The following is a 12651-nucleotide window of genomic DNA, read 5'->3' as shown; positions in this document are numbered from 1 at the left end:
CCCTGCTGAAACACCACAATTGATTTCAAATGTAAGAATTTATCCTGATTGAAGTTTGTGAACATTAAGGCAAAATACGAACATTCTAACATGAATGTTTTTAAAGCTTCAGTGGAAATTAACGGATAAAATATCCCTATGCTGGCTCTCCTTAGCAAAGCCACCTTTTTGCCTTTGTTTACCAGTTCATGTAACAGGGATAATTATGCAAGGCTAAATCATTTAATCAGTGGGTTAGCAGGGCTTGCATGAGTACACTGGAGTCAGAGATTACATTTGTTTTTCTTCCTTATTTGAGTGCCCTTTAACTATGAGAGTGGTTTGCTAAAGCCATGAATTATAATTAATATAATCTGAGAAAGGTGAAGTGTAGCATAATTGAATATGGGGAAAATGTTAGTCTCTCTCTTATGCCTGCTATAGAATTATTATCAGCAGATAGTCAAAGTAAGAAAAGAACAAAAGAAAATCTAATAGTTATAATGATGGATTTAATAACCACAGGTGCCAAACAAACGCTGAATTTTGTGAACCGTTCTTTATCTCAGTTCCATCACTCTTTAGTCTTACCTGGAGAAGAAAAGACCCTTCTCTCTTTTCACATAAGCTGTTGAGCACAATATTTTGGAAGCAAATTTAATTCCAGTATTACACATTTTGTGTTTTCTTTGATATTTTTTTTAATACATCTGTGGGAGAGGTGGGAGTCCAAGCTCTGCTACATCCTGCAAAGAGGCCAAAGAGGGAAGCAGGACACAGCAGCAGTAAGAATAAAAAGAGAAAAATGGGCTGCATATAGGATTGAGGGGGAGGGAGAAGCAGCAAAAACACAAAAAGCCCTCTGAGTGAGTTGGAAGGGGGAACAATACAGCTTTATACAAACCACGCTCCACGGAGAATGATGTGTGTGCGGCTCAGAAAAACGGTTTCCTCACTCGGATGCCTATGTAAACATGGCTTAGGAGCCCAAGTCTCTTCTTCTACGTATTGTTTAGATTCTAGTGTAATTTCATTAGTTTAAATTACATTGGAAAGTAATTTAAAAAAAAAAAAAAAAGTTTTACTTTAATCTAAATGCTAGGAAAAGAAATTATTATCCCTCGGATAAAAGCCTAAGAAAAGAAATCTCATGTGTTAGAAATACATCGTATTGCTCCATTCATAGTGGGAAGGTAACAAAAGCAGTACAGGAAACTGCATAAGCCTTGCACCCAGTTGATGTATAGAAGGGCACAGCTACATCCTTGGGGTGCCTGTCCATAGAAGCAAATATAAAGCTTAAATATAAGAGAGAATGATATCTAGAGAAGGCAGCTGAGATCTCTGGTGAGCTGAACCCTTCAGCAAGGTTTTAACCTAAGCGCTACTTGAAGACTGAGGAAAGACCTCAGTGTTGGGTTTAGCTGTGGATATACAACACAAAAGAGATGAAGCCTTCTAACCATATTATTTAGGTTGTAACTTTCACTTGTGAGAGCAGATTTTTTGTTTGTTTTGTCTCCTGCATTGTTTGAAAAGGCAGAAACTGGGGGCTGTAGATGAAACAATTCTAGGACGTAAGGATTACTTCAGATATTATCTGAGTATCTGCTCACTGACTTGTAGAACAGCCTTCTCTCAGCTTTGCCCTAATGCTTGATCATAACCAAACTGGAAAGGCAACCCAAAATTCTCATAGGTAGCACGGAGGCACCAAATCAAGGTGGTGCACTCAGAAGTCAGCATGAAAATAAAATAAACTTCAAATGGGGAACTACAATCTTGCAATTCACCTACAATGGCCATTTATATTACTTAAGTACAGTACTTTGCTCCTATCCTTTTTAATCCTATTTTCAGTGAATTTCGCATTTGTCGAGATTATTTTGAACTTGTATTTCTGGCCTTCAGTGTACTATTTGGGTTCAATTGCAGGGTCCTTTTACAGTGGCTGTGGCTGAAAAGGGCATCTCCCCACCCACCCCAGTTCTGTTCACGCATTCCCACCCTGATCCTTGCTCTGGGCCGGGTGCCATGTCACCTTGCAGTCTATAACATGCAGTTGAAAGCTAAGCCTTTTGGGGGTCCTTGGCCAGATGATTAGTTCCACTACTACATGGATTATTGTACACTCTATACATTAAGAGTGGCCTGGGGAAAATGGGTCCATTTTTCAGCAGCAAGCTGTACCTGAGACTTTTTGTTACACTTTCAGTCCTTCCCACATTGGTATTATCTATCTACAAAAGTAGTGAAAGTATTATCTAGCCAATTGTCCAGAACTTGTATACATATATTGAAGAACACTGGGCATTAGGACAGGCTTTTGCAAATCTCCTTTTGGTACTTACCTTCCTTCTGGCAATGACCTACTGATGACTCAAAGTACGTTTTTCTTAAATGAGGTTCATTTAAGTGAATTATTTTGGATTAACCTGGATATTTTTTTTCCATTTTTATAGACAGGTTTGTCTGTAGAACCATGTTCATGCTAGTCTGTAGGGTGATGGATTTAAATTAAATACTTCCTCTTGAACATCCAGATGTTAGACTAGAGAGGTAATTCTTAAGCCTTCACTCCTATCTGGAATTAATGCTCCTGATATGGACAAAGTATAGGATGTGCAGTTTTAGAGTGTCCACATACAGGAATTTTATAAATGCAGAGATTTTAAATCAAGAAATTCTCTGTAACAAATGCAAGGAATTTCATCATATTTCATCAGTCTTCAAGGACTAATTTCTAATGTCTATGAATTAGGCTATGGCTAACAGCCTAATAGCCTAGACACATATCTATTTAGCTATAGATATATATATAACATAGCTATATCTAATTTCTAGAAAGTGTTTCTTCACATCATATCAAACCATCTCCTGAAATGGCACAAATCAGAATAGCTCTATTTAACGAGCAACTCTAATTTATCCAAGTAGAGGATGTGGCCTTACCAAGCACTGCATTCAGAGTAAGAATGGTAAAGTAAGGGATGGGTACACCGCACCAAGTTCCCAAACAGGAATATAATTTCATCATCATGTTTTCTTCCACTGGACTTTGCCAGGGTGTAAAACAAATTCAGGAAGGTTTTGTCATTACCATGAAAAGAGCTGTAGTAGCACTATAGTGCCACTCTTCTCAAGACAGAGGGTTTATCTGGCTCTGATAGAATTTTTTATTCAATTCTCAAATTAAAAACATTAAAGTAAACAAGCAAACAAACAAAAAGTCAGGAAGTGGATGACAGATATGTGCAACTTCCCTACAAGGAAGAAAGGCTTTTACCTGAGGAGACCCTGGTGTTGGAGGGAAGAGAGCTTACGTGTATGGGTGTGAGCCAAGCTATGATCTTTGGCATGTTTTACTTTCAAGCATAGACATAGCCTGAGGTCATCAGACACACATTTCCCACTTCCTTAATATCCAATCTGCAGATTAAGTCAAGGAAATGTGAGTTGCATTTACCACCTCTTCTCTTGCAAATGAGACATGCATGTGGTGGGGGGCAGGACGGTTGTGGCTTCTTTTGCAAACACAGTAGCCCACAGCTGGATCTAAGATGAGGGCAAGTGACATGGAAGAGTTTGCATCCATATACAGCAGGGCCCATGGTAATAATTAAGTAATATATTTGGGTTTGTCTGCATTAATTTTTTAATTTGAATGAGGAGAATGGGGTTTTTGAAGCAATTCTCTTGCCTGTGTGGTGGAGCTGTCTTGGAATACATGAAGCAACTCTTTTTCCCTGATACTAAACCAGGAGGTGTGCTCCAGAAGTTCACAGCTCTAGGTGCTAATGAGCATTCAGTCCATGACACCATGGTCTGGATAGTTTGGTCATGGGTTTGGCTAGTTTGGTTCATTTTTCACTCTCAAAGTGAACAGTTTCTGAACAATGTGCTGTTAATTTCAGAGTTCAGATAGTTATAAGAGGCCCAGCTAAAAAGTAAAATTACTGAACAGAAAATTGGTTCTGTTTTTCCTCAAACCAGAACACACCAGAATGGTGACTTAGCTAAAACCTCCAAAATACATATACAGCAGACATCATGTCCTCAGCACCAAGAGTTTCTCTCTACAGATTCATTCCTCTTGGGCCACACAACTTCTTAAATTTGACATAACCCAAGGATGAGCAGTTAACATTTTTTGACTTCATGCTTTGGCTCTGTTTAGTACAGACATTATGACTAGGAAAGGGCCAAATTCATTGTTATTTAATGCTAATCAGAACTTTACTATACACTTCTTTATTGCAATGCTTCTTACCACAATCAGCAGGACATGGTGGTAAAAGGCTCAGCGTGTTTCCCAATTTCCCAGAAATCATAGGAAGATGTAACTTGCATCAGTATTCACCTTAAGGAGACATTTGTATCAAACTGACCAGAGCTGCAGCATCTCAGACAGGATCCGGCAAAAAATCCCAAAGCCTCTCAGAAAACTAAAGCAAAACCTGGCAAAGCCCACCTTCTCTCCAACCAACTGAACTTCTGCCTCCAAACATCAGTTAATAAAGTGCATTGGTGTGCAACATCTTACTTCAAAAATAATTTGAGAAAAATAATCTTCCCTTTTAAACCCCTACTGTTCCAGTGCTGCATAATAAAACATAATCAAGAAGTCCTGTAAAAATTAGAATTTATAGAAAACCAGACTGAATTTTTACCTGTGTGTTGAGACGTGCTCCATTGGATGCAATTTCAGGTGACTGAGTTAGGATCTGTTTTAGGATGATCATTCCAAGGTGCCAAGAGTAATTGAAAGGAAAAATATTCCCTCTCCATTTTTTCCCATGTTCATATTCTTGTTCCTAACAGTTGCTTATAATAATTTCCAAGTGTGGGAGCCCTATAGGGTGAAACAATTCAGATTTTTTTTGCTTTCGGTGGCAGCTTGAACTAATTCTGCTTTATTAGCATTATGCAGGATAATTTCTTGTGGAAGGCTTTCTTGGGAATATTTCTGACTAAATGAAGTTGGTTTCATCATGAGAAAAAGATGTTTTCCAAGTTCTGTTCTGGATCTTCTCTGTCAGAAATATTTAACAGAGAAGTATAAACTCATTAGGCTATCTCAGTAATCCACAATTAATATATGTGTATAGAAAATTGCTCATAGCAATGTTTTTTGTTAATAAGAATAGTAGGAACAAGTGAGTTAAAGTTTCAACACATGGACAGCAACAGTATATAGAGAGATCAGATACTGCATGGAAACATATTATGAGGGCAATTTAAAATAAATATTGTGACACAGCTAACTTTTATCAGCTGAACATTAATGGCACAATGTTATACAGTAGCATTCCTCAGAAAATGGGATAAATGTTGCACAATTCCCCTATGTGAATAGTTTCATTAAAATCATCAGAATTATGATGATTTTATGAATCAGAAAATACATCAGAAACACATGTATGACAAAGCAAGCAGGTTTTTAATTTTAATTGAAGATTTTGACTAGGCCCAGCAGTGCCCCTCTGAGTCATAGTGTATGGAAGTATTTCCAGGGTTTCTGTTCAGCTGTATTCACTCATCCAGGCCAAATTCTCTGGACTGAATCCAGCAGCTTTACACAACTGGAAGTTCCGCCTGCTGGAAATATAAAGATCACCTGTGATTTCAAAGCAAAACTTAATGTGCTTGCAAACAATTGTGCTCCACTACCCCTACAGCCTCATTAAAGCTGGTCTCAGGAATGCAGAACGCAGCACCAGAAAGTGAGCAAGTTAAAGGAGGGTGCGGGAGGGAACCTGCAAGGTAACAGAGAACTTTGCCTGGGTCTCAAAACAATCTCTATTTGCTAATCATGGTAAAATACAAAATGTTTAAACCATTTATGAATTAGATTAGAACTATTCACGCTTTCTGCAAAGTATCACAGAAAAGTTTTCATAAATGCCACCATTTATGAAATGGTTCATGCCTTAAACCGAGCAGAAGAGAGTATTTGCATCAACCAAATTCATCTAACAGCAAGCCAGCAGTGGTTTGAGAATGGACACAAACCTTACTGGCAATCTGAAGCCATCCATTCCAAGTTACAGAAATAAAGGAATTGTGGCGTTTTTTTATTTGTTTTGTGTTTTTTTTTTGATAAATCCATATGGCTTGCATCTGGATTATTCAGTAAGAAGGGTAACATTTGGTACACTATGGCAACCAGAGCTTCATTTTTTTTAAAGGTCTCTCTAACATTGTATCAAATCCCAATCTTTGTAATTTAAAATAGTAGCATCACTTCTTAAAATGGCTTTACTGCACTGCTTTTTAAATGGTCTGTTTATGTGCTGACAAAATCTAAATAAAATCTGTTCATCAGCAATGTGAAGTGCTTTGTGAAATTAGTAAAAACAGGTCTGTGTGTTTTGTGAGGTCGGGAAATTGCTAGTCTTAAGAAGCAAAACAATCCAAAAGTTGATAATCAGGTTTACCTTTTTACCTTTAAAAGCCACAGCAGTTCACCTCAACTTTGTATCTTCTTGCTTTTCCAGTCCATCTAGCTATCATTTATGCTAATGCTTTCTTGTTAAACCTCATATTATTATTATTATTCAGCTTAATGACATGCATTCTTCATTGCTCACCTGAAGTCTGAATTTATAAAACGGTCAGCTGGATAACACTGTGGACCCGAAGGCCTCTATATTAATCAGCTTTGCTGTGTATTAGTTTTTGTGTGTTAACTAGTAATATAGGGAATAGCAGGCACATCAATCAAGGTCTACTGGGAACAAGCTCAAATGGATTCTTGTTGCTTCCCCAAGCTTCTCTCTATGTCTCGGAATCATCATCTACAGGTGCAATGATGCTACCGTATGTGCACATCGAAAACATAACATTTGTTTCTCTCTGTGATTTACCCCTGAAGCACAAAAAACTGCCAAAAATCAGCTCTGCTCAGTAACTGTGTTTGGAGGGATGGCACACCCTTATGCTGATGCATAAAAAAAGCCATGGATGTGATATTTCTGTGCCTGTGTTAACGATGACAGAGATGAATATTCTAAATATTGTACACATACCCGTCCATTAAATTCGGGTCTTCTTGAAAATCACTCATTCTTCATTTGGTCTTTATCCCTTCCCAAGCCCAATTAATTATTATCTCTTTTATAATATTTGTACTTAAGCTGTCATGATCCTTCTTGTCTCATTATCTGAACTATAATAGAAAGTGAGTGAAGAAATCCAGGTTAAACTGCAGGGAATTTCCTGTTTTCTAATCAGAGATCTTTTTTTAGCTTATGAAGTGGCACTACTGCTGTGCTACCAGAAGTTTTAAAGCTTAATTTTTTTCTTAGTTAGTAAGTGTGAGTTTGAAGCACATACCGAAGAAGACTTCAGGTACTTTCAAGTATCTTAGACTTTAGAAAATTTTGAGGGAAGTGACTGAATCACAGAGTTAAATGTTTATATCACTGGAGAGTTAAACAAGCTGCCGTAAAAGTGCTTAATGGATATTTGCTCATATAGAAGCAATTAAACTGAAAATTCTTGATCTGTCAAGCAGATTACATGCGAGTTTTTATCTTTTTGGACAAACACAGGCTAAAATTCAGCTGTCCAGTGAGTGATGGAGCTGGAGGAATCCATCTCTTGTGCTCCTGTTCCTCTCTAAATGTCTCCCTCTGGGAACCTTGAGGTATATATTCCATAACATTTGCGCAATGGTCACATCTGATGGCAATTCTGACCACATAGCATATGACCACCTAAAGTGACAGAGGACTGAAGAGGGGGTTTATTGCCTTTAGGTGGCTAAAAGCATGATGGAGGTGATGGCAGCAAGGATTCAGGAACACGGATCACTGAAAGGTCTGCAGGCCCGGGTCCCCTCGCCACACACACACAGAGCAATGTGGTGTCCAAACAGCAATGTCACGCACGGAGAGCAGTGCAACGCATGCACAACAATGCAACAGGTAGCAGTGCAACACGCACACAGCAGCACAACACCCACCCACCCATCCTTGCCATCCACGCGTGTACACCCACTGCCTGCCTGCTCCTCACCCAGCCATGGAAGGTAGGTGTCTGTGTGTTCCTTCCATATGGTCCAGCCACCTCCCCACTCTCCTGCCCCATCATGGCCGGGTGAGGGGCTGGCAGGGGGGCTGGGGGAGGGAGGAGGGCTGGGGAGAGCCGGAGGGGACAGCCAGGATAATGGGCGCAGTGTGTTGGGCCATAAACTGCGCAGTGTTGGGGAGGACACGGGAAAGCCGTGTCGGTTTCTGCTCATCCATCACCTGTCAGGGCTCCATTCCAGCAGCCCCGAGATGAAAGAGTCTGGCTTTGTCTATTGTCTCTCTCACCGGTCACTCTGGAATCGTTCCCGCGCCAAAGCCTTGATGTTAATCCCAGTGAACCAGGGGGCTGTCAGGCCAACATGCCAGCAATTCAGTAAAAATATCATTTTTGGGGTAGACACTCCACTGAGTTATCTTCCCTGTCGTGTTGCTCTGTGTCTTTGCAAGCCACGCTAATCTTTTTCCCATCAGTGACAGGGCTCTGGGGACTCACTCACATGTGCCCGTGGCCTCCACCCCTCTGTGGGATCATTGACGTTACAGACTGTGAAAAGCTACACATAACTTCCTGCAAGGTTAGGAGGGGACAACTTTTAGGTCTCTAAATCTACAGCAACCTACAAAAAAACCTACCTTTCTGAGCAGGCATAGCTGAGAAATGAACGTCATGTCCTCAACTCTTGATCCATATAGTTTCTCTCTTTACATTTATTATTTTCCTCTTTACATTTTTTACTTTTACTAACCACTGTTAGCATGCTTAATTAAAAAAATAAAAACCCACTCCGCCTCACATAATCTTTTTTTCATAGGGCATGTGATTTCCCTCCTTACCTGATGTTTAACACTAAAAGCTTGGCAACTTTATCTTTATCTTGGGAATCTTTAAAAAGTAGAAATAATCTCTCAGCCTTGGAGAAACAAAGCTCAGAGTTATGGAGAAGCTGTAGTTGCAGAAATGTTAACCTCTGCCTTGGTAACCAGTTTAGGGCTTTTTCTTGTCTCTCAGTTTCTTAGCAGATGAAGACATTTACCCTAGCTGTATTACAGGTAAATACCAATCCCTTCCAACCCAAGCTGTTCTATGATTCTAGGAGCTTAGACGTGTGGACAGAGTCAGCTCATGCCAGTTGGCTTGGGAGGCCAAGGAACAGGCTTTAGAGTAGTTTAATTTCTAAGTACAGACACCCTCTAGTGCCAAAGAGGGAAAAAAAAAAAAAAAAAAGAGGGATTTTTGGTCCTCTCGTCTCAGAAAAACCATGCATTTCTATTCCACATGTAGTTTACAGAAGGAGTTAGACATTCCTGATGAGATGTAAGGGCCATGGGCATGACAACATGTGGGCACAGTGTTCCTGCCTCGAAGCAGCCACTAGAGACACGTCCTCAAAACGGCCTGTCAGGCATGACCATTGCATGACCATTGCAGGGCTCCTTCATGCTCCTGGGATCCACAGCTCCACAAAACAGGCATGAGCAGGGGACAGAAAGTGAGGCTGCAAAAAGTCACTGTTCTCGAGGGCAGGCCCATAAGAATACTCCATTCCCTTAGGATACTGAGGCTGAATTGCATTACATAAACTGCTCAATAGCAAAATAAGAACAAACATAAACAACTCTTAAGTCGTGTTGAAGTGCCACATTTGAAGCATGTATTTCAGAGAAGGAATTCCAGAACCAGCAGTTCTGTGTGTCTTACGCTGCAATGCCTGGTGGCCCATAGATGGGCTAGCATTTGTGTTCGTAATCTTTCGATGATCACTGTAGCATAGAGCATTTACCTGATTTCCTTTGCAATACCATTTTAAGAGTGTTCAGTGGTTTCTGCCTCTTGAGGTCACCAAAAAAACACAATTTCCTGCTAGTGTTCTTACACCCTGACCCAACCGGCTGATATTGTCTGAAAGCAAAGCATTTCTTGTGGATAGGCCCCATGTGCCATTTTCTGCAGTTGCAAAAAAGAAAACCCAGCAAAACAAACCCCCTCCCCAAAATCCAGAAAGGCCATTTTTCACAACAACCTATCAGGCTTGTTTGTGTGGATAAACTTAAAAAAAATATTAATTAAAAGCTAAGCTGTGCTGCATACTGAATAGGAAAGAACAAGATTGAGATGTCTTACCGAGATGGGGCTGCACTGGTCTGGAAACAATCTCTTCATCCTCTTGTCAAGAACATGGTGGCCATGCAAAGGAGTTCTGGTGAAAAACAAGCTCGTTTGGGGTGAGGTACAAGCTCCTAGGGTGGAGGGAGAGTTTAGGAACAGACCTACTGTATAGGCAAAGTCAAGGTAATGCTCAGCATATCACTGTGGCTGTTTTCCTGGCAGTTGAAGGATGTCTTTTTTTAAGTCAGGAGATATTTGCTAGTGCTTTTTCTACCGTACTGACATTTGACATGGCATTTCAGAAGTGCATGAGCAGCTTTGATGAACCTGACTACTGATTTCCTTATATCCCCTGTGACCATCGTTTCATGAGTTACTATGTCAGCTGAGTGGCAGTAGTTGTCTCTCTGTGTGCGTGCATGCTTTTAGTTTGTAGCAAATGTAGATAAAATGAGTCACACCAGACCTCAGTGAAAAAGGTAATACTCTTAGGTTATCCTTGGCAGCTGCAATGGGCTGCAATTAAGCATTCAGTGAGCTGCTGTGGTTCAGCTGCTGCATAGTAACTCATTAATATTCAATACTTTGATCATGTGTCACAGAGCTCAGTTTTCTTGAGCTCCTTTAAAAAGTCTTAGGCAGGAATTATGCCTTGGGAAGGACCTTCCACCTTGGACACGTATGATTTTCCCAGGAGTTTAAGTCTGTAGCAGCTGGGGGATGTTCTGCCCTTGAGACTCTGCTGTGAATCACGTAAGTAAGTACGAAAGAAATTCAAATCCTACCCTGGCCTCTGGCTGGCATAGTAAATCTGTAAAAATCACTCCAGCTGACAAGTATGGATGCACATAGACCTATGCAGCATGTAAAGCACATAATCCTGAGAAAATTGCCCAGGCTGCATAGGAGAGGAGCTGTAGCATGCCCAGAATTTGTAAGAGGGACACATGCAAAGACAGCCTCTTCGCCCCCCAGGTGATTTGTGAGAGTTAACATTTGGTTTGTGAGAGATTTAACCGCTGCCTTCTCCCCCCTCCGTCTGTTTCATAACGACTGGGGGGAAAGGTGCAAGTTGCTCCTTGCAGCATAAAAGAACAACAGAGCTGGGTGGCCCAGGCAAAAATAAGATTTACAAAGCAGATTTTTTAAAGTAGGCATTTAAAACCAGGGTATTGTACCCTTCCTGTCAGCTAAAGTGGCTTTTTATGGATATCAGCTCATGGGGCTTGTCTGAAGGTATGCCAGGAATGCCGGATAGGTCAGCTGGGTGCTGAACTGACATGTCCTAAAGGAGTGAGACGTGATCCAAGAGCAATGCCAACATTAAAACATGTGTTAGGGTGTGTTAGGACAAAAAATGATCAATATCTACTACTTTTAATAGTCCCCAGGTCTGCGCAGCTGCAGTGGGCAGTCCATGAGTTATTTTATTGATGACACCATGGGATGTGAGACAAGCTCCATGGATAAAGATTTTCAGGTTTGCTTTATGGCCTTTCCAATAAGGAGTAATCTTTTTTTCAATAAGATTAGAATTATTGGCAATCCTTTAAATTATAACAAATGCCTGAAATATACCTAAGCTAATTTAGCTTTAATAGGAAAGTAATTACAAAGCCAATACAAACCTATTGATTTCTACAATTACATTTACTGGACTTCATCATCTACCTACTGTTATACGCACACAGCCTGCTAAATCTTTCAATTCATATTTTAAATTCTTAAAGAGGAATCTGTGTCTTATTAAGGTTAAAGGCATTACTGAGCACAGGAACCCATTTTCAGTTGTTCAGTATTTCCTCTGTTTTCTAGGCTATTATTTTTTTAAGCCAGGCATCTGCTTCACGCGGAATTCCGTGCATGTCCATAGAAAATTTTGTCCAAAAATTCTTCAGCTGTTTCAGAAAACTAATATATCACTTGAGAAAAGTATATGATTTTGTTCATGTTACAGAGGCAATTTACTTTAAGTAATCCAATTACCCACATGCCATGGGGCTTTAAATTTGGCAGGGAGGGATTGAGCCTTTTACAGCATCAGTCCTCATTTTCCCACAACAACTTGTCACCCCATTTTCTCTGTAAAGTCATTTTTTTTTTCTTATTTAAGTCTCTGCATTTTTACAGACTCACCAGTTCTCAAGCCAAGTTTGTTTTTTGTGCCTGAGCAGGACGTTTAGCCAGAGACCTCACAAAGCCCCCTCCTAGGCAGCTGGTTTGACCTCTGATTCTCCATCCAGGCTCAGCTTTTTGCCGGCACCACACATCCTGCTCACATTTTCCTCCCAGTCTCCTGACACAAGCTTCTTTTTTTTTCCACAGAAACCTGGTGTCAAGTTCAAACCCTCATTCCATATTTCTAAAGCTTTGCTGTTCCTGAACTTTACTGTGAATTCTTTTTCCCTATATTTTTTTCTTGTTTTTACTGGGATCTTTTCCTTTTCTGAAGCATATTTAACCCTGTTTGGATGCTTCTAAATTCCAGTAGTACCACACTAAAAATACAGCCTTTTCCCTACCTGGGACCAA

Source organism: Calidris pugnax, unplaced genomic scaffold (genome assembly GCF_001431845.1).
Source record: "Calidris pugnax isolate Ruff unplaced genomic scaffold, ASM143184v1 scaffold171, whole genome shotgun sequence".
Classification (NCBI taxonomy): domain Eukaryota; kingdom Metazoa; phylum Chordata; class Aves; order Charadriiformes; family Scolopacidae; genus Calidris; species Calidris pugnax.
The sequence above is the reverse complement of the archived record's forward strand: the minus strand, read 5'-3'. Positions refer to the sequence as shown.